General features: G+C 51.1%; 1 protein-coding gene across 1 annotated transcript in view; it reads left to right on the top strand.

The window, feature by feature from the left end:
• The window catches only part of CACNG4 (calcium voltage-gated channel auxiliary subunit gamma 4), a 61,225-nt gene that overhangs the window by 16,596 nt on the left and 23,633 nt on the right, over nucleotides 1-20,996 (top strand). The window lies entirely within an intron of this gene.

Genomic DNA, 20,996 nt, shown 5'->3' with positions numbered 1-20,996 from the left:
TTTTTGGAGACCGCCTCAGCCTCCCAAAGTGCTGGGATTACAGGTGCGAACCACTGCACCCAGCCTTGTGTAAATCCTTTAGCAAAATCTTTGCATTTCTTCCAGAGGTTCCTCTGAAAGAACAAGAAAAAGAAAGAGAAAAAAGTCTTTGCGTGGTGACTACTGGAAGGAAGGCACTTTCCACTGTGACTTGTCCCGCCCCTGAAACCATCCCTCAATCTTTGTGGCAGTGATTTAGTTGACCCTTCAAATGTCCATCAATGCAGAGATACTAGCTTCCCCTTGGGTCTTTGTTGCCAGGTGCTCAGCATGTTACCTTTAGTTCTTAGCAAGAGTTTCTGTTAAGGCAGAAGCGAGAGGGAACCAGTATGGGAGGAGATGCTGAGGTCAAGTCCAGCATCCTCCAGCTGAGATTCCCAGTACTTGGACTAGAAAATGCTTCCTTAGTTCTAATCAAAATTCCTACCTCCAATAGTCATGTCTGTAAGTTTCTTCTTGCTCAGTCTTTCCTGTAGCTGAAAACAAAGCAATCGTCTTCAGCCCTTAGCAGCCCTTCATATTCTTGGAAGCTGTTTTTTTTGGGGGGGGTCCTTCTTTGGTCTACCCATCTCTCAAGGAAAGGGAAGGAAATTTACCTGGTGTTTCGTTTTGTTTTGAAAACTAGTTGCTTTCTCCAGATTGTCTGTGGCTTGACACGCATAAGCCTTTGTGCAGAGCACTGGGACAGGATGGGAGGAGCTGGGGCCAAGAGAACCACAGGAGAACCTCCCTGCTTGTCACCAGTGGGCTCTTGAGCTGCCCGAGAGTAGGAAGGGGCTCAGGCTAGCCCTTCAAGGTCCCCTCCGCCCTGGCTGCTTATCCATTTGACAATCTCCTGCTCACTCCTTTGTTTAGAGTCCAAAATTGTAAATAGTTTAAAAAATAAGAACAAATGCCTACTGAGCCCTCGCTGTGCACCAAGCATATTATGTATTATCTCTAGAACTTTTCATGTGTTATCTCAATTTATCTTTGTCACAGCTATAATTTCATACTAATTAATTCTTAATCAACTATGATTTAATCAGGTTTCAGGTGTATTATTGCAGAAAGAGAGCTAACTCTTAGAAAAAAAAAATTTTTTTAAGAGATAGGGTCTCACTCTGTCACCCAGGCTGGAGTGTAGTGGTGGGATTATAGCTCACTGCAGACTTGAATTCCTGGGCTCAAGCAATCCTCCCACCTCAACCTCTTAAGTAGCTGGGAATGCAGGCATGCACCACCATGCCCATGTAATTTTTATGTGTCTTAGAGATGGGATCTTGCTCTGTTGCCCAGGCTGGCTTCAAACTCCTGGGCTCAAGAGATCCTCCTGCCTCAACCTCCCAGGTAGCTGGATTTACAGGCATGAGCCACCATAGCTGACCGTGAGAGCAAACTCTTCTGTGGTTCCTATGAGGTGCCAGGGATTGCCCTGTGTACTTTATATGGATTGACTTGCTTAGTCCTCAGCCAGCCTGTGAAGCAGGTGCTAGCACTACTTCCATGGTACAGATGTGGAAACTGAGGCACGGGGAAGTGAAATATGCTCAAGGCCCCAGAGCCAACAAGTAGGGAAGTCAGAACTGAACCCCAGGCTGCCTGGCTTTGGGTTCCATTCTGTTCGTTTGGCTATACACCCTCCCAGCTGGTAACAGCAGTAACTATGACACTGAAAATCTCCTCCATGCAGGCACTTTGCAGAGTTCACTTCCAGCATGGATGACACTCCCCTTGTGGGAGGCTCACCAGCCTGTGATACCCACAAGCACCTGCACCCAGGTCTCGAGCCCCAAAGCCCCTGAAGCGCTCTTTCCCGGCCCCATGCTAAAAACAGTCGTGTGTCAGCTACACGTTGGGGAAAAGGCGAGGTTGTGGGGTGACTCCGTGTCCTGCGAATATTCTAAATAACCCACGGTGACCCCAGGAATCTGGAGCCATAGTGCAGGCTACCAAGGCTGGAGGGGGAGGTTGGATGGGAAGGGAGAGCAGGACCCACCCCTCAAGTGCATCCCCGAGGTTGCCAGATGCTGGCTGTGGGCTGGGCTGCCACAGCAGGCTTCTCAGAGGAGGTGGGCACAGCGTCGTGACCAGAACTACGCACGACGCTGGGCCCCAGGTCTGACTCATGCTGCCTAGAGAGAAAGGATTCTGCTGTCAGACTGAGGGCGGCTCTTCAGATGGGGCACTCTCCACAAAGAAGGTGAAAATCATTCTGCTTGAGACAGCTCCTTTAAGAAGACATTAGCCATGCACTTCAAAGCCCTGGAACCCATGTTTTACAAGGCCTGGCACCCGCTAGCACACTTTCACACCCAGGTTCAGGTTGTTGACATTCACGTGGTGACTCCCAGCTCGCACAAAGCAGATAGAAAAACAGGCTGATCATACTATGTGCCTCCATTCATTTCCTGTTCAAACGCAGGCAAAGCTAAGGCAAGGCAGCGGAGCTCTGCAGAGTGGCTGCCTTTGCAGGCTGCTGTCTGGGAGGGTGCAAGGTGTGTGAATGATGTAGACACATGTTCATTGAGCTGCACTCTTAGGATTATTCTCTCTGCAGATTATCTTCAATCAAAATTAAAAATAATAGCCAGTTGCAGTGGCTTGAACCTATCATTCCAGAACTTTGGGAAGCCAAGGCAGGAGGATTGCTAGAGGCCAGGAGTTCAACACCAGACTGGGCAACATAGTGAGACCCCATTTCTAAAAAAAATAATAATAATTAGCTGGACATGGGGGTACACACCTTTAGCCATAACTACATGGGAGGCCGAGATAGGAGGATTGCCTGAGCCCAGGAGTTCGAGGCTACAGTGAGCCACCACTCCACTCCATCTGGGCAAGACCCTGTCTCAGAACAAAAACAAATAAACAAATACGGATCTGGGATGACAAAGACTGCCAGGTGGCCTGCCTCCAGCCCCACCTGCCCCCACTCATCCCCAATTGCTGGCCTGTGTTTTCTTCAGTCTTAGGCAATCCTGCAAATACTCGTCGGGAATGTGCGTGCCCGACCCTGTGCTGCATTCTAGGGACTAGTTCCTTAATTCATTCATCAATGATTTTTGCACCCAGCCTCTTGGAAAGTGTTTGACCTCCTGGAGGAAAAAGATCTTCCCGTATCTGCAGATTCTGAGACTCGGAGCTGTTCAGAATGGCATGGCCTCCCCCTTGTTACTGCCTCGCCATCTGCTTGCGCTGTCTCTCATGGAATCTTCATAACCCCACAGGAAGGTGGGTTCTGTCACCCTGGGTTCTTCACCCAGAAGGCGAGGCAGCAGAGGCAGAGTCTGACTTGAACTCAAGCCTGAGTTTGGCCTCAAGCCTGAGCCCCCCCGCAGGGACCCCCAAGGTTACCAGGCTGGGAGTCTGTGCTGACAGCAAGCCTGGTGTCCTCCTGCTCGCCTAGACCTCATCCTTGGGTAAACGCCCCCCTGAGCCAAGCACACCAGCTCAACGAGACCAGACCAAAGGGTGCCAGGGGACTGATACGTTTTGGGTGAGGAGGGTCTGGCCCAAGGGCAAACAATGGCTTTACTTCTCTGAGACTGTCCCTTCCCAGCCTGGGCAGCTGTGATTGGGAAATACTGCCTGGTGCCCTGCCCCGGGGGGCTTCCACCGCCCACCCTCATCCTGCCTCATCTATTTCCAACTCCCTATCTGCATTTTCTTAGTCTCTATTCAAATACAGAAAATGCTCATTGAGGATTTGAAAACCAAACCCCAGGCTGAGTCCTGGGCACTCACAGATTCATTCATTCATTCAACAAATATTTGTTGAGTGTCTGCTACTTATCAATCAGCATTCGATGTGATAGGGAAAGTCTTCTTCACAGCAGGGAATCAAACAGCCATTCAGTAATGATTCTATTGTCCAAGAGAGGCAAACAAAAAGCAAGAAACAAAAGGAATGTCAGAGTGAGGCTTGTGATGTTAGAATATTTGTCTTAGTTCACTCAATTCCAGGGAGGCTTGGCCTCTATCAGCCTGGGAAAGTCCTGGGGGGCTTTCCAGAGAAGGCAACATTACTCTTGTCTTGCAGAATGTGTAAGAGCTCCCCAGGCAGAGGAATATACAGAGGTGCACGTCTTCCTTCCTGAATGCACACATGCAGTCTCCTATTCATTCTTCATTCATCCAGCAGACATTTTATGGAGCACCCAGGTGAAAAGTAGAATCCTGTCCTGTTCCTCAAAGAAATCAGTGTCCAGTGGGAGAAGGGAGACAGAGGTGGCCATCTGTTACAATTCTGTGTGGAATGCATTAAGTGCAGGTCCAGGGAGTGGCAGTAACACAGAATGGGTCCTCAGAGGCAAGGGATGTGGTCAGGGAAGTTTCTAGATGGCAAGTCATATGAGCCAGTGTAGGAAGATGAACACAAGTTTGTTTAAAAAAAAAAAAGGCGGGGGGGAGGCTGGGCACAGTGGCTCATGCCTGTAATCCCAGCACTTTGGGAGGCCAAGGTGGGTGGATCACAAGGACAGGAGTTCGAGACCAGCCTGGCCAACATGGTGAAACCCCATCGCTACTAAAAATACAAAACATTAGCAGGGCGCGTGGTGGTGTGCCTGTAATCCCAGCTACTCAGGAGGCTGAGGCAGGAAAATTGCTGGAACCCGGGAGGTGGAGGTTGCAGTGAGCTGAGATCGTACCACTGCACTCCAGCCTCTTCTCCTTTTTTTTCTTATTTATTTATTAAAATAAATAAGAAAAAATAATAAATAAATAAGAAAAAAAAGGAGAAGAGGGTTCGGGACAGAGCACAGGTAAAGTTCCGGAAGCATCTTGCCCACTCCCAGGCATTCCATAGTTACCCAGTGCCTACCAGGGGCCCCTGGCCCTGAGTGAGCCCCTGGGATGCACGGGACACAGGCTGTGTTCCCGAATGCCTAAGAAATCTGGTACTGTCGAAACAGAAAGCCCCGTATGGGAGGAGGCCAGAAGCTGGGGATGGAGAGGTAGGAGGTCAGAAGCAAAAGGGCCCTTTGCTCCATCATACCTGCTCAGGAGCCTGTCTCTGGCCCCCCTGGCCCAGCTGTGCAGGTTGAGGGTCTCACCCAGGGACATTCAGAGCCACTGTGTGTCTGGAGCGTTCGTGTGGCTTCCCCTGTGGCGGACGGAGTGGTGGGAGCAAGGCTAGAGGCAGGGGCACTTGTTAGGGAAACACTGGAAAATTCCGCCCTGGGGGATGAGTCCTGACTTAGGAAGGTGGAATGGAGGAGACGGCAGATTTGAGATCTGCTTTGGAAATAGACTGGACATAAGAATGAGAACCCATTAAGGGAGCACAGGGTGACGTCACTGAGCAAGACAGGACACGCAGGAGGGGCAGCAGGCATGTGAGTGAAGCTGGTAAGTCCCCTGGTAAGGGGGAGGGCACAGATTGGTTGGAGCACATTGTACGAGGCTTGTGACTTAACTAATATCTTCACTATTGAACTATCCCCAGTTTACAGAGGAGGAAACAGGCACAGTGAGTTACAGTAACTCCCTTAAGTGGCGAGGTATGTAAGTGGCAGCGCTGGGGCTGGAATTTGAACCCAGGCAGTCTGGCTCCAGTCACCATGTCCCTAACCTCCACGCTGTACTGGCTCTTGTGCTGGGAAACCCTAGGGAGACCCTCACCTTCTAGGTGCAGGGCGGGAGCCTCAGACTTCCTTGGAGTTGTGAGAGGAACTATGCAGGCTGGCATCTGTTTCTTAGCAGGATACACGGTCGCTCTGCACCCCAGGATCCTACAGATGTGAACGTAACGGGAGAAACAGAGCTCATCACTGAGGCCCCTCAGCTCTGTTTCTGGAAGGACTATGCAGGCCAGTGGCCCTTCCCACCCCAGCCATGCCTCCATCCTGCAGTGCTGGCTGGTAGAAAAATTCCCGCCTGCTTACTGTCTGGAAACCACGAGCTGTCACCACCGCAGGACTAAGCCCTGGAGAACCCAAAACATAGTGACGAGATATGCTCCAACATGAATGAACTTCAAAACTGTGCTAGGTGACAGACTCCACACACAAAACCCACTGTATTAGTTTGCCAGGGCTGCTAGGTCAGAGAGAATCGGTTCCTTCTGAAGGCTGTGAGAATCTAGCTTCCAGTGGTTGCTGGCAATCTTTGGTGTCCCTTGGCTTTGTAGAAGCATCACCTTCATCTCTGCCTTCTCTTCACACGGTGTTTTCCCTGGGTGCATGTGTCTCTGTCCAAATCTCTCTTTTTACAGAACACCAGTCATACTGGATTAGGGACTTCCCTAATGGCGTCATCCTTAACTTCAGTACATCTGTAATGACTTTATTTCCAAACGAGGCCACATTCTGAGATCTGCAGCTCCATCTGCCTGCAGCCCATGCCGTCCTGTTGCTATGGCGGGAAGACCCCTGAGCATGCATGTCATGGCTCAGTGCTTTCTGCTCCAGCGTGTCCTGTGACTCGGCCAGTCTGGTCATCAGAGCCATTGTGTGCATGCACCTCATCTCCTCAAACAGCCGCCGGCAAACAGGGGAGGAGAAGGCCCTCGGATCTGCAGAACCAGCTTTTCTTTGAAGTGAGGAAGCAGAGTTTCTGTTTTTCTTGGAAATGCAGCTCTAGGGTGAGGGATGTTGCTGCATCTGCCTCTTGGTTTTGCATGTCTCCCTGGCTTCCTGCAGGGTCTCCCTGCCCATCCCAGTCACATGCCCCCTCGCCTCACCTCACCTCCGTAATGCATCCGGCCCTCACATCTCACACCGGTCAGATAGCACCAAGCAGCTTACGGTCTCTGCTGCTCTTCAGAGGCTCTGAGGAGACATGGGATGTCAGAGGAGTCTCTTCACCTCTTTTAGATCAGAATCTTCCTGAAATTTCTTGGTGGGGGCTTCCCATTTGTAGTTCTATCATATGTAAGGCATTGAAAAGGCACGGTGGCTGGGCACGGTGGCTCATGGCTGGGCACGGTGGCTCATGGCTGGGCACGGTGGCTCACGGCTGTGATCTCAGCACTTTTGGAAGCCGAGGTGGGTGGATCACTTGAGGCCAGGAATTAAAGACCAGCCTGACCAACATGGTGAAACCATCTCTGCTAAAAATACAAAAAAATAGCTGATCATGGTGGTAGGTGACTGTAATCCCAGCTACTCAGGAGGCTAAAGCAGGAGAATAGCTTGAATCCAGGAGGTGGAGGTTGCAGTGAGCCAAGATCATGCCACAGCACTCCAGCCTGGGCAACAGAACAAGACTCTGTCTCCAAAAAAAAAGGCAAGTGAGTTAGATGAGAAAAGAAACAGAAACTGCTAAGAGCTTTTTATTCCCAACATCTTTTGCATCAGGGAGAATTGTGAATGGAACTGTGTCCCCTAAAAAGATACATTGAAGCCCTAACTGCGGGGACCCGTGAATGCAACCTTATTTGGAAATAGAGTCTTTCTGGATGTCTTCAAGTTAAGATGAGATCGTACTCCATCAGAATAGACCCTCGTTCAATAGACTGGGTCCTTACAAAAACAGAAGACAGACACAGAGGGAGAAGACCACGGAAGGTGGAGGCAGAGATCGCAGCAATGCAGCTACAAGCTGGGGAATGCCCATCAGGAGCTAAGACAAGGGCATGGGGCAGGTCCTTCCCTAGATCCTTCAGAAAGAGCATGGCCCCGCTGACGCCTTGATGTTGGCCTTCTAGCCCCCAGAACCATTCAAGAATAAACCTCTGTGGTTTTAAGCCACTAAGTTTGTGGTGCATTGTCATGGCGGCCCCAGAAAATCAATAGAAGGAGATGCATTCAACCTTGCAACTAACTGCCAGATTAACCATGCTTCTGAAGTGTTTCTTGTGCTGCTCTCCAAGAGGGGGTACCCTCAAATAGGTGATTTTGTTAACAGCGGTGTGTTGAGAACTCACTTTGTAGGCTAAGAACATGTACGTGTCACCTCCCTGAACCTCCCACCTAGCTCTCGACATAGGTACTGTTCCTCTCTCTGTTGACAGTGGAGGAAACTGAGTCTCAGGTGAAACACTGTTGTCAAAGCGTCATGGAAATTTTTTACTTCTTTCTGGGTCAGTGACTGTTTTCAAGGCTGGACTGGGGTCCTGAAGGCAAAATGAATGACTTCGGGTGAGAAATGCATTCATTTTCTCTGTGCTTCTTAACACGTTGCCAAAACTTAGTGGCTGAAAATGACATAGATTTATTATCTCCCAGTCTCTGTGGACTGGGAGTCTGGACACACTTAGCCCCATCCACTGCTTAGGTCTCCAAGGATGAGGTCAAGATAGTGGCCGGGCGGCTTTCCTTTCCCAGCTTGGGGACCTCTTGCATGCTCACTGGTTGTTGGCAGAATTTACCCGGTTGTGGTTATGAGCAAAGGCTGCCATTCTCTTGCTAGCCATCAGCCAGGACTTCTCAGCTCCTGGGGGCCACCCACAGTCCTTACCGCATGGCCCCCTCAGCAGTTCACTGCATGGCTATTTGCTTTCTTCCAGGTCAGCAGGAACATCTCTGACTTTGCCTCCAATCCGCCACAGCGGATTACATCTTATATTACACAATTGGATGATCATATTCATAGGTCCCCCCAACACTCAAGGGGAAGGCGTGATACAGAGTGCACAGCAGGGGGTGGTTATCTTGCGGGCCATCCTAGAACTCTGCCTACCACAGATGGAAGGGCCTTTGGTGCAAAGGGTGCTTTCCAGTCAGATGAACTTGACTTTGAGTTCTGGTTCTGTCCCGCACTAGGGGTGGAGGGTTGATCTTAGGGAATTTTCTTCTGCACTTTTTAAATCGAAGTGTCCTTATTTTTAAACGGGGTACATTAATACCAGACTCTAGGGGCTGGTATGAGGGTTAGATGAGTTAAACCGTAAAGCACTGGCAGTTGCTAGGAGCTTGCTGAATGGCCGCTCCCTACCTCCCTTTTGCAAGCAAATCTCCAGCACAGAGAAAACACAGGTGGGTGGTACAGGCGAAAGGCATCTGGTCCTAGAGCCGGAAGGCCTCCCTGGGCTCCAGCTTGATCTTGGCAGGGCCCACCCATCTCACCGTTTCCACTGCCCATTCCCCTCCACCCAAATGGTAAGAATCACAGCAGCTTTGCCTGGTGGAAGATGAAGATGAATTGAGAGCCCCAAACAAACAGAAAATACTTCCGAAAGCTCTCTCCTTCCTGTACTGTGTGAAGGGTGTTTCTCCTCTTTCCAGAAGCCACATCCCATAAGAAGAGGGTCCCCCTCCCCTCCTAGTGCTGAGCAAAGCAGTGGGGCAGGGAGCTGTGCAGGTCGGTGGCAGATGGCTTTGCTCCTGGGTGGTCACTGCGTTGGTCCATTTAGCTGCTTGAGTCTGTTCTCCCATTGGGTCTTCAGTAGGCAGGCAGCACCTACCTAGTCACATGGGTAAGGATATGGGCCCTCGAGGATGTGTTTCCATCCCCCCATCCTGATGGGACACTGTCCAGACAGAATTCAGCCCCTAGATATTAATCCTGAATAAGACCCGACGACTCCCAACCACATGTTTATGATTCTCAGGTATGTGACCAACCAGGAAGGTGTCTCTCCAACCGAGGGCCAGAGACCTTGTATATTTCAGGGCATCACCTGACCCTGATGTTGAAATGTACAGAAGCCAGAGGTGTGAAGGCAGGATCCATAGGCCGAGCTCTCTTCTCCACTTCGAAGGAGAGTCCCAGCCTGAAATTTCACTGTCTGGTCTACACTCCTGCCTTGCTTACCACCACGCCTGCTGGACAGGGCCCTCCCCAAGGCCAGCTGCCTGCCCACCCGACTCACTCTGTCCCTCCCTCAAGACTCACTCAAAGGTGACCTTCCCCACAAAGCCTTACTTATCTCCAGTTGGCGGTGACACCTCCCTTCTCTGGTCTCCTGGAGCGCTGGGTTTGTGCCCAGATTTTGGCCGGATGTGCCATGTCATGTCGTGGGGTAACTGGCTGCTCCACCCAGCTCCTGGGGGGCCATGTGGCCTCCTCTCTTGCCCTTGGGTACCAGGTTGTCCCACCAAGTCAGCGCCTTCGGTAAATGTTTGCTACATGAGTGAATAGGTCCCGTAGATTGGGGGCAAGACGGGTGGGGACCCCACGTTGGGTCAATCCAAGAATCTCTGTGTGGGAAGTTGCGAAGAGTTGAGCTAAGAAGAGTTTATTTGGGTCCTATCCCCACCTGCCATTCATTCGCCATTCATTCGTTCATTCATTCAACCTAGCACTGGTTCTCCCAGGCACAGGGGATCCATCAGATAAGAAAGGTCTCCCAGCAGCACAAAGCAAACCTGGTCTACCTACCAGCACACCCACCTTTCTCAGGGGGGGTTAGGTCAGAAGACAGCTGGAAGCAGCCCCGCCATGGCAGGATGGGGTAGGGTCAGGTGGGAGCCGCCCACGTGGGCCCCTTCAAGGTATCCCGTGGCTCCCCAGAGCCTGGTCCAAAGCCCCTGGCCTGGCGGAGGCCTCCTGAGAAGGTCACAGACCAGGAGAGGTTGTTGCGTTTGCACCGATTTCTCAGTCCTGGGGCTGGGAACTTTGACCCAGTGAGCCCAAAGCTGGACTTCCCAGACACCAAAGCATCGCAGGCCCTTCCTGAGTGTCATTTTGCACCTGTCATTGTGTGTTATTTTCTTTAAGAGGACCTGTCTGCTCACACAAACTTCACTCATACAAACTTCAGGGCCCAACAGAATCTGGATCTGCCCTCGTTTGGGCCATACATAAAATCCCAGATAGAACCATCACAATGTGGGACTTCTCGGGAAGATGGGGCCCCTCTGTGTGGGTTTCCCAGAGGGAGCACCCGCCTTGCGCCCAGCCTGCTCTGTGTCTACAGCAGCTGGCCCGGCTCATCCCCTGGGTTGGGACAGGCTGTGAGAACCCTCAGGGCGGCACCTATGGCACTCAGTTGGCACCCACTGGGGCTCAGCCACCCCAGTCCCCACCCTAGGGACTCGAAGGCTGCCTGGCTGTGACACGTGTGGGCCTGAGGCCTGTGGTAGGGGCCTCATGGCAACATTTCAGGGCTGGGCATTTGCTGAGAGGTCTTCCATCATTTATTAATGAGCGTTGGCAGCGGTCCTATGAATTAGGGCTCAGTTGGAGACGAGGCTCTGAGCAGCTGGGCAGGCCTGGCCACTGGGTCTCAGGGCTGTGTCATCCCCGGCGCTGGAAGAGGCTTTGCTCTTGCCACCGAAGGCACTCCCTATGGCCACACCCCTAAGAAGGGCTTCATCTTCCCAGAAGAGAGATCACACATTTGGGGGCAGAAGGCTTCTTCACCCCCCAGCTGGGGCCTGGCTTGGACAGCTCACAATCTACCCCATCGCCAGGTCACGAGGACACCCCCCACGCCTGTTCCTGCACACAAAAGGGGGCTCATCAAAGGACAAAAGCGCTTAAAAAGTAACCATGTGGGATGGTAGATACTTTCACTTGCGTCTGGGTAGTAACTACTGTACTGTCTGTCTCTATGTGTATTTCTTAACATCACGTTGTAAACCTCAAATACACACAATGAAAAAAACATTTTTTCTAAAGAGACCAGGTGTGGTGCCTCACACTTATAATCCCAGCACTTTGGGAGGCTGAGGTGAGAGGATTACTTGAGGCCACAAGTTCAAGACCAGCCTGGGCAACATGGTGAAACCCCACCTCTACTAAAAATACAAAATTACCCAGGTGTGGTGGAGCATGCCTATAGTATTAGCTACTCAGGAGGCTGAGATGGGAGGATTGCTTGAGTCTAGGAATTTGAGGCTGCAGTGAGCTATGATCACACCACTGCAGTCCAGCCTGGGTGACAGAGTGAGACCTTATCTCAAAAAAAATAAAGGGCCCCTCCACTACCGGCAGACATGCATGGAGAGGGCGCCTCAGCACACTGTGTGTGTCAGGACCTCGTGTGTTTGCCTTGCCCTCGCCCTGGGAGCTGGGTCTCATCATTATGCTAGCTGCTCAGAGAAGGCAAGTGCGGCATAGAGAGATTAAGCAAGCAGCCCGTGCTGCTGTCAGCCAGAACGCCACACTGCCCCCCCCCCCCCGGGGCCTGGTCCTGGAGACCTCAGAGCCTGTGAGCTGGGTGTCGTATGAGTAGAAAGCATGCCCTGTGGAACCAGGTACGATGATGTTCAAACCCTGGCTCTCTCCAGTTCGTCATCTCCCAGGGCCTCCGTTTCCTCCTCTGTGAGGTGGGAATAGCAGTCCCCGCCTCCTGGATTTTCAGGAGGATTCACTGATGTAACAGCAGCATCAGTGTCATTGCACCTATACAAAGTGAGTGCTCAGCGCCTCCTCTATACCTTCTCAGAGGCCGGTGGTAGTGGAGGGTGAGGGAGTGACAGGCCTTCCCAGGACAAGGGCAGGGTGGGGAATGGGAGAATCCGAGCATTGGTGTGAGGAGGGTTGGAGCCATGTGCCCCCTTGAATATCCAGAAATCCATGGCCGTTGGATGCAGCTGGAGAGAGCTGCTTTGCAAAGTACCTTGCAAAGAAAGATCTTGCAGGGAAAGAGCCATCTCAGATCTTTCTTTTTCTTTAACAAGTTTTCCCCGGGGCCAATTTCAAATCAATTTCAATCTGGTCTCTAACAGTGAAAGACTCATAACTCAGAGTCATTAGATATAGAATATTCAGGTCTCCATGGAGGTGGCCCTGGTGCCCTCACGCCACTGCCCCAGGTCGTGGCACCGTGATACGCTGCATTTTCCGGCTGTTATTTGCACCTCTGGAAATGGGTGTCTTCGGCCTCTGTCCACTGAGCAGGGGTTCTGCCGGAGAACTGAAGGATGTGCCATTCTGATGTCTGGATCCTGACTTCAACTGGGAGGAAAAATGGCTTGATGAATAATGAAAGCTTTGCGATCACACGGCAGCTGCTCATGGAACCCAAGGAAGGTCGGGCTCTTCAGCCCCAGCTAAGCAAAAAGGAGGCATGGGAAGGGTAGAGTGGAACCTTGCAGGGTTAGGGACCCTCACAAATCCATGCCTGGGTTTGCCAGCATCTTCTCAGGGCGGGCCGGCGTTTCTTCTGAAATATCAGGACTGTCGGAATTTAGGACGGTGTGGGATGTGTTTAAAATGGGATCTATACAGACCTCCAGGGTTTCCCTTTTGTGCTTCTTGCCATCAATTCAACCTATTTGTGAGCGGGGTGATTATTACTTTGGTTTAGGAACTGGGTGACATGAAACCAGTCTGACATCTGGTCCCACTGAATCCCAAACCATGCTTTTGAGTATGGCTGGTTGGATTCGCCTCCAGGACATTAATATTTATCACATTACAATCAGGCCGTGCTTCCAGGAGTGACTTGTTGACTTAGGAGGGTTGATGACAAGCAGCTCATTCCAGAGGCATCTTGTGGACAGGGGCACTGCATGCCCTGCCAATGTCTCTCTGCTCCATGGTTGGGCATTCTGGTGGCATTCCTGGGTATCTCACTCGCTACTGGGGAAGAGGGCAGAGGGCAGAGTGGATTTTTTTTTCTGCCTTTTGCACAAAGACATGGAGCCAGGGAGCCAGGAGAGAGCAGTGCCTTCCCTGGCCTCCTAGGTCCCGAATCCCTCAGAGCCCTCTTTGGAGAAAGAATGTCAGTGTAATTCTTTTTTACTGCAACCTCCGCCTCCCAGGTTCAAGCAATTCTCCCGCCTCAGCTTCCCAGGTAGCTGGGACTACAGATGCACGCCACCACGCCTGGCTAATTTTTGTATTTTTTAGTAGAGACAGGTTTTCACCATGTTGGCCAGGCTGGTATCAAACTCCTGACCTCAGATGATCTGCCTGCCTCAGCCTCCCAAAGTGCTGAGCTTATGGGTGTAAGCCAATTGCATTAGTGCAATTTAACTGCTGTAAATTGAGCAGAGACTGAACAGAAGGCTTTGGTTGAAAGACAAGTAAGTTTCAGACCCAGACCCCTGGCGCAGGGGGAGACACAGTTTTAAAATAATGCAGGAGGTTACAATGATAGGGATGTGCACAGAGCATTATGAGAATGCAAAGAAGAGGGATAGAGTTCCCCAGGGCTTCTTAGAAGGGGGTCTCTGGGGGTCCTCACTGGAGAGCAGCCTGACTCTCCCCTCTTGCTCACCCTGCCTGTATTTCATCCATCAGCCAATCTTGGAATTCCGCCTCCTTGATGCCTCAAATCTACCCTCTTCTCCATCCACATTGCCCTCCCCTAGTTTGGGTTTGCTTGATTCCTCCTTTTTAATGGTATCCCTGTTGCTGCTTCCCGCAAAACCACCTGCCAGGACAATCTGGTGACAGAGGACTTTGGCCACAGCACCGTCACTGACCTTTCACCTCCTGCAGGTTAGAGTCTGGGCATGGCAGCCATCATGACTGGTTCCTGCTGACCCTGAGTCCTTTCACTGGCCCCGCCTTCCAATAACCCTAAGCTGTACAGGGCTCCCGATTCACGCTGTTTCCAACTATCTTCTGGCTTGGACTGTTCCCTGTGTCCTCTCAGAAGTCATCGGGGCAGGTGCCTCCCCTTCCAAGAAGACCTCATTGTCATCTCCTGCAGGCAGCTCCTTGTCAGTGCCTGGCTGAGCTCACCCAGGGCCTCGGGTGTACTCTGGGGCTGCCCATTCACTCCCTGTCTCTTGCTCAGTTTCCAGTTGTGTTTCATTTGGGAGCGATCTGGACGCCCTGCTTCCTCACCCCCCCCCACCGCCTTATCATATGAGCCCCTTTCCGAAGAGACACCCCACACATCTGGAGCATGGGTGCCCAGCATAGGACAGAAGCCAGCAAAGGGGAGATGCACCTGAGATGGTCTGGAAGCTCACAGAACATCCCACCATTTGGGTTGGGCCGCCCTCCACCCCCGAATTGCCAGCTGGTGCCTGCTTGTATTTCTTCATGTACAGTTTGAGAGGTGGTGGAGCAGAGTGGTTTAGGCGCTCAGGCTCTGACAGATGACAGCGTGGGTTCTAGTACCAGCCCTGCACTAGATGGGCAGCGCTGGCAATGTTCCGAACCTCTCAGGACCTCAGTTTCTTCATCTATAAAATGGAGTGGCTGCTAATGGCAGCACCTGCATGAGAGGGTTGCAGCGAGGACTGAATGAGTTAGAACATAGAGTGCACAGAACAGCGATGACTTCAGCAAGTATTAGCGGCTATTACTGTAACGGTGGGCAGTAGAGTTGTTGGTGTTGGTGATGGTAGTGGTCATTGTGGTAGTTAGCATGGGAATAGCTGCCTGACCCCAGGCCACCCACTCCACAGACTTCAGTCCTATGTTCCTTATCCATCTCAGAAGACTGGTGTGTTAGTCCGGTTTTGCACAGGCATAAAGAAATGCCTGTGACCGGGTAATTCACAAGGAAAGAGGCTTAATTAACTCACAGTTCCACATGGCTGGGGAGGCCTCAGGAAGCTTACAATCAGGGCAGAAGGCAAAAGGGAAGCAGGTACCTTCTTCACAACACAGCAGGACACAGCGAGTGAAGGGGGAACTTCCAAGCACTTATAAAACCATCAGATCTCGTGAGAACTCACTCACTATCATGAGAACAGCATGGGGGAACTGCCCCCATGATTCAATCACCTTCCTCCCTTGACACATGGGGATTACAGGTCTCTCCATCAACACGTGGGGATTATAGTTCCCTCCATTGACACATGGAGATTACAATCTGAGATGAGATTTGGGTGGGGACACAGGGTCAAACCATATCAACTGGCAAGAAGCCAGAGCAACTTAGATCTATTAGAATTGACGAGGCTCCTTGTCCGGGCTGTCTGAGTGCACAGCCTCCCAAGGGAAGGGTTTTATTTAGATAAATTAGAGAGAGACAGTGCCTCCTTCCAACTGGCTTTCAGCTCGTCCTGGCATGGGGATGGTGGATAATAGATGAAGATGCCACCCAGAGCATTTAGATGAAATTAGTGATGTCCAAACCTCGATTGCCCTCCTAGTCAGGTGATGAATGTGGCTCCCCACTGCCTACTTCCACCTGGCTTCCACCTGGCCTTCCCCAGGCTCTCTCTGTAAGCAGAATCACGCTGCATTTGGGACTCTCCTCTCCTTTCTTGTGTCATTTACAGCATTTCTCTTGCTTAATGGTGGGGAGCTGGAGTATAGTAGCTTCCCATTAACTTTTATCCTCCCTGTAAACGGCCTGCTTAACTCACGATGACAATTGTTCCACTGTGTTCCCAGGGGTTTCTCAGTCTCCTTCCCATCCAGCCTGTTCTCACTGTGTCTCAGCCCACCAAGCCCCACGTGTGGGCTCTCCTGTGCCTGTGGAAGGAGGGAAGCTGATTTTATGTTTTATTTACTTTTTTCTTTTTAATGCAAGCAAAAGCCTCAAGCCTTAGCTCCAAAACTCTAGGAAGAAGCTGAGGCTGAGTGATCTGTGCCTGGGATTTCAGGAGCCTGAAGCCAGGAGAAGGGGCACCTGCCCCTCTCACAATCATAGCAGAAGGCGAAGGAGAAACAAAGGAACGTCTTACATGGCAGCAGGCAAGAGAGCGTGTGCAGGGAACTGCCCTCTTTAAAACCATCAGATCTCATCAGACTTACTCACTATCGCTAGAACAGCATGGGAAAAACCCACCCCCGTGATTCATTACCTCCCACCAGGTCCCGCTCATGACACATGGGGATTATGGGAGCTACAACTCAGGATGAGATTTGGGCAGGACACGGCCAAACCGTATCAGGAGGTAGTGAGAGGGGTCTTAAAAACTGGGTTTGAACTTGGTATCTGGCTGCCCTGGAAGAACTGTTGTCAGCCCTGGAGGCACTTCAGAGATGCATGTGCGCTCCCTCATCCTGGCCAAAAAGCACTGGTGACCTGGCAGGCGTGTGCCCTCCCAGACACTGGCCCTCTCCACCTCTCATCTTCTCTCTCTCTCTCTTTCTCTCTCTCTCTCTCTCTCTCTCTCTCTCTCTCTCTCTCCATTCTCAAACAGAATAGGGAGGCAGAAAATCATAGCAGTGACGGCACTAGTTATAGGATCAGACAGGAGCAGGTGAGAGAATTTTGGCTTGGCTACTTGGGGCTGTGCTACCTTGGACAAGTTACTTACCCTCCCTGAACCTTGGCTTTGTCATCTGTAAAATGGGTGTATAGGAGCTCCCCCTTCATAAGTTATTTTGAAGCTTAATGAGAAAATGGAAAGAGCTTAGCACATGCTTTGCAGGGAATATAGTTTTCAACCAAAGCCAACACTTATTAGCCCATTAGTCATGAGGCTCAGGGTAAAACAGGGTTACTTTGCTGGGCCTTCTAAGAGTCAAAGAAGCTTTGCTTATTTTAGAAGGCACAGTATTATGGGCATATGAGGACAAGGAAGAGTCTGTGTCAGTCCTGATAGGGGGCAAACCTGGCCTGCTGACTTCTGACAATGAGACCAGCTGCCTCTTCGTTATTAGAGCAGGGCCGATTATAACAACAGCATACGTGTTTAAAGCACATACCATGTGACAGGCACAGTGACATTTAAAAACTGCATTCACTTGTTTAATTCCCCAAATGACCCTCAGTTTATCCCCGTTGGTGATCCCCATTTCACAGATGGGAAAAATGAGGCACAGAGAGGTAAATTAGGACCCCAGATCATACAGCTAGTAGGTGGTAACAAAGCTAGAACTCATATCCAAGCCGAATGATTTGAGAACATACCATCTCTATGCTATCCAGCCAAGGGATGATCAGTAGGTATCATCTCAACTAGTAGCTCCTGAATGGAGCACTGTGTTGAGGATTTAGACTGTGATCAGGGGAGAAAAGTACTGTGATTGATTAGCAATGTCTGCCATGGGCTGGAAAGGGGAAGACTCAGTTGTGTGCAGGACATTTATTCATTACCAAGCACTGCACTATTGACATTTGGGGCTAAATCATTATTTAATGGGACAGGGTGGGGAGTCACCCTGTGTATTATAGAATGTTTAGCAGCATCCTTGGCCACTAGTTGCCAGTAACACCTGGCCCTGCCCCACCCCAAGTTGTGACAATCACAACTGTCTCCAGCCTTTGTCAAATGTCTCCTGGGATGCAAAATCACCCCCGGTTGATAACCTTGTACTAGAGCAGGCAGTGGACAGGCGGCAAAAGAGCTCTGAACTTGAAGTCAAGTGACCAACATTCAAAGCTTGGCTGGGCCACCAATCAACTTTTCACCATGGAAATGACCCTTCACCTCTCCAGGCAGCAGGTTCTTCATATGAGAAGCGAATGGGGTGAAGCGGATGATCCCAAGGGTCCCTTCTCGGAGTTTATGATTCTCTACTATGATGCTTCCTCCCTCACCCAGCCCCTTCAATTAAAACTCTTAGGTTATTGGAGCATAACTTCCGAGAGCTCTGCAGAGGCAAACCAATGGAAAAGCTGGAATCTGCAGGGAGCTGTTTCCTCCCTTACAGCTCCACAGTTGTTCTTCATTAAAAAAGAAGGAAAGAAATGAAGAAGAAAACCCAACCCTTGGTATTGAGCTTTCTTCCCAGCAGCGTTTATCAAGTAGGTGCGAGGAGAAACATCACGGAGACAATAACCGAATACCCATTTCCATGTGTTAGGAGAGAAAACAAGCAATTGGTTGGGGAAATCTCTCCGGCTCTGTTCAATTATGAATCTCGGCAGGAAGCCTGGAAAATCCTGACCCTCTCTTTAGCAAAGTGTTGGAGGAGGCATGAGGCTGGTGCAGTGGGTTCTTGAAGATTTTGCTGAGCCAGATGAGGGATGCCAAGAGGGTATAGCCAGGCTCCCACCTCCTGCCACCAAGGAACATGAGGGGTTAGAGGGGCAGGAGCAGGGCCTCGAGGAGCCCAAAAGCTGTCTCCAGGGTCCTCTTGGCAGGCATTTCATGCAGTGGTGGACCTGATGCAGGAGAAGCCTTCCAAAGGCTTGATTCATTGACTGCCAGCAAGGAGGATGACTTTTTTTTTGAGATGGAGTCTCGCTCTGTTGCTCAGGCTATAGCATAGTGCCACCATCTCAGCTCACTGCAACCTCCACCTCCCAGATTCAAGTGATTCTCCTGCCTCTTCCTCCCAAGTAGCCAGGATTACACGCACCTGCCACCACGCCCGGCTAATTTTTGTATTTTTAGTAGAGACAAGGTTTCACCATGTTGGCCAGACTGGTCTTGAACCACTGACCTTAGGTGATCCACCCGCATTGGCCTCCCAAAGTGCTGGTATTACAGGTGTGAGCCACTGTGTCTGGCCTTTTTAAAAACTAAAATGGAAGAGAAACCATCATCTATGGGGACTCTTCTCTCTGCTGGCCACACATGGTGCCGTTCTTCGTTGTGGCAACTTCGTGAAGCCTGTAAATGTCTCGATATCCATAGGGTAGACACACAGATGCTGAAAGGTTGGCTGAGTAGCCCAACAGTGTTTTCTGAGGACACCCTCAGCTCTTCAGGTGACTAGACCTCAAAAGACACAGGTCACAAGCTTCCACGTAGCATGGGGCTGGTGTTCGGCATCCTTATCCCCTGATACAGCGTCCTTCCTTTCCCTGGAGCCCTGTGGTCTCTAGGGAACCCATGCTTATTTTCATGTCTTAGAAAGTGTTGCAGACCAGCCCCAAGGCACGTTGTAGAGCCTGAGCTTTGGAGCCCTGGAAAAGCAGGTTGGAATCTCCTTCCCCCAGTGAAGGTACAGTTGGTTAGGGGTTAGGGCTCTCCCAGTTGCAAGCCCAGAAACCAACTTCTCTGACTTGATCCCCAAAGAGGACTTTTTTTTTAAAGACAGGGTCTCAGTCCTGTCACCCAAACTGGAGTGCAGTGGTACGATCTCAGCTCACTGCAGCCTCAGCTTCCCAGGCTGTTGATTCTCCCACCTCAGCCTCCCGAGTAGCTGGGACTATAGGCACTCACCAGCATGTCCAGCTAATTTGTGTATTTTTAGGAGAGAGGAGGTCTTGTCATGTTGCCCAAGCTGGTCTCAACCTCATAGGCTCAAGCAATCCACCCTCTTTGGCCTCCCAAAGTGCTGGGATTACAGGTGTGAGCCACCGTGCCCAGCCTCAAAGAGGACTTTATCAGAAGGGTGTGGAGGGGTCCTGAAGGATGGGAGGGAGTGCTTCACAGCCAAGATCAAGGAAGGAAAGAGGCAGGAGCCTCCAGAGCTGGCATCCTGGACCACTCGAGAATACCCCTTTAAAAACTCCCAGAAGTCCCTGGGTCTATGGGTCTCCTCTGTCTCTGATACAAAATCCACACTTCCAAGAGAAGCTCTGATTGGTCCAGCTTGGGCCATAGGTCTGGCCAGTAGCCTTGGCTGGGGGCAGGGCCATGTCATGGGGCCACTAGGGGAAATTCTGTGTGAGGGACTCATTCCCAGAGAAAGAGGCTCCAACGGGACGTGGTGGCTCACACCTATAATCCCAGCATTTTGGGAGGCCAAGGCAGGCAGATCACAAGGTCAAGAGATCAAGACCATCCTGGCCAACATGGTGAAAACCCATCTCTACTAAAAATACAAAAATTAGCTGGGCGTGGTGGCAGGCGTCTGTAGTCCCAGCTACTCAGGAGGCTGAGGCAGGAGAATTGCTTGAACCCAGGAGGCGGAGGTTACAGTGAGCTGAGATTGCGCCACTGCACTCCAGCCTGGCAACAGAGTAAGACTTGGTCTCAAAAAAAAGAAAAAAGAAAAGGCTCCCCAGGGGTACACCCCTGAGGACCATCGGAGCCTCAGTATGGGTGTAGTGCAAGGCAGAAGGCCCACTCCCTCTCCCCACCTCTGCCCCTCTGAAGCACCGCACAGCTGCCCAAAGAGGTGACCCTAAAGGACCCAGAGCGATGCCTCCATTTACCCGACTAGCTTTATCTCCAGGTCCCAGCTTCACAGAGAGAGTTTGGAGGGAGACATGGATTCTCTCCAAGAATCCTGCTTCCCAAGGGAACCGGAATGGGCTGCAGACAGGCCTTGGTCCTTGAGTGAATTTGTACCAGAGTCCAGTGCCATCCCCCTTCTGTCGATCACAAAGGTGACTTCTCTCCCAGATCCTCCACTGGCCCCACTCCAGGCTGCCTCACTGAAGGGAA

The sequence above is a fragment of the Cebus imitator genome, unplaced genomic scaffold, assembly GCF_001604975.1.
Source record: "Cebus imitator isolate Cc_AM_T3 unplaced genomic scaffold, Cebus_imitator-1.0 Scaffold229, whole genome shotgun sequence".
In the NCBI taxonomy this organism is placed as follows: domain Eukaryota; kingdom Metazoa; phylum Chordata; class Mammalia; order Primates; family Cebidae; genus Cebus; species Cebus imitator.
The sequence above is the reverse complement of the archived record's forward strand: the minus strand, read 5'-3'. Positions and strand labels throughout refer to the sequence as shown.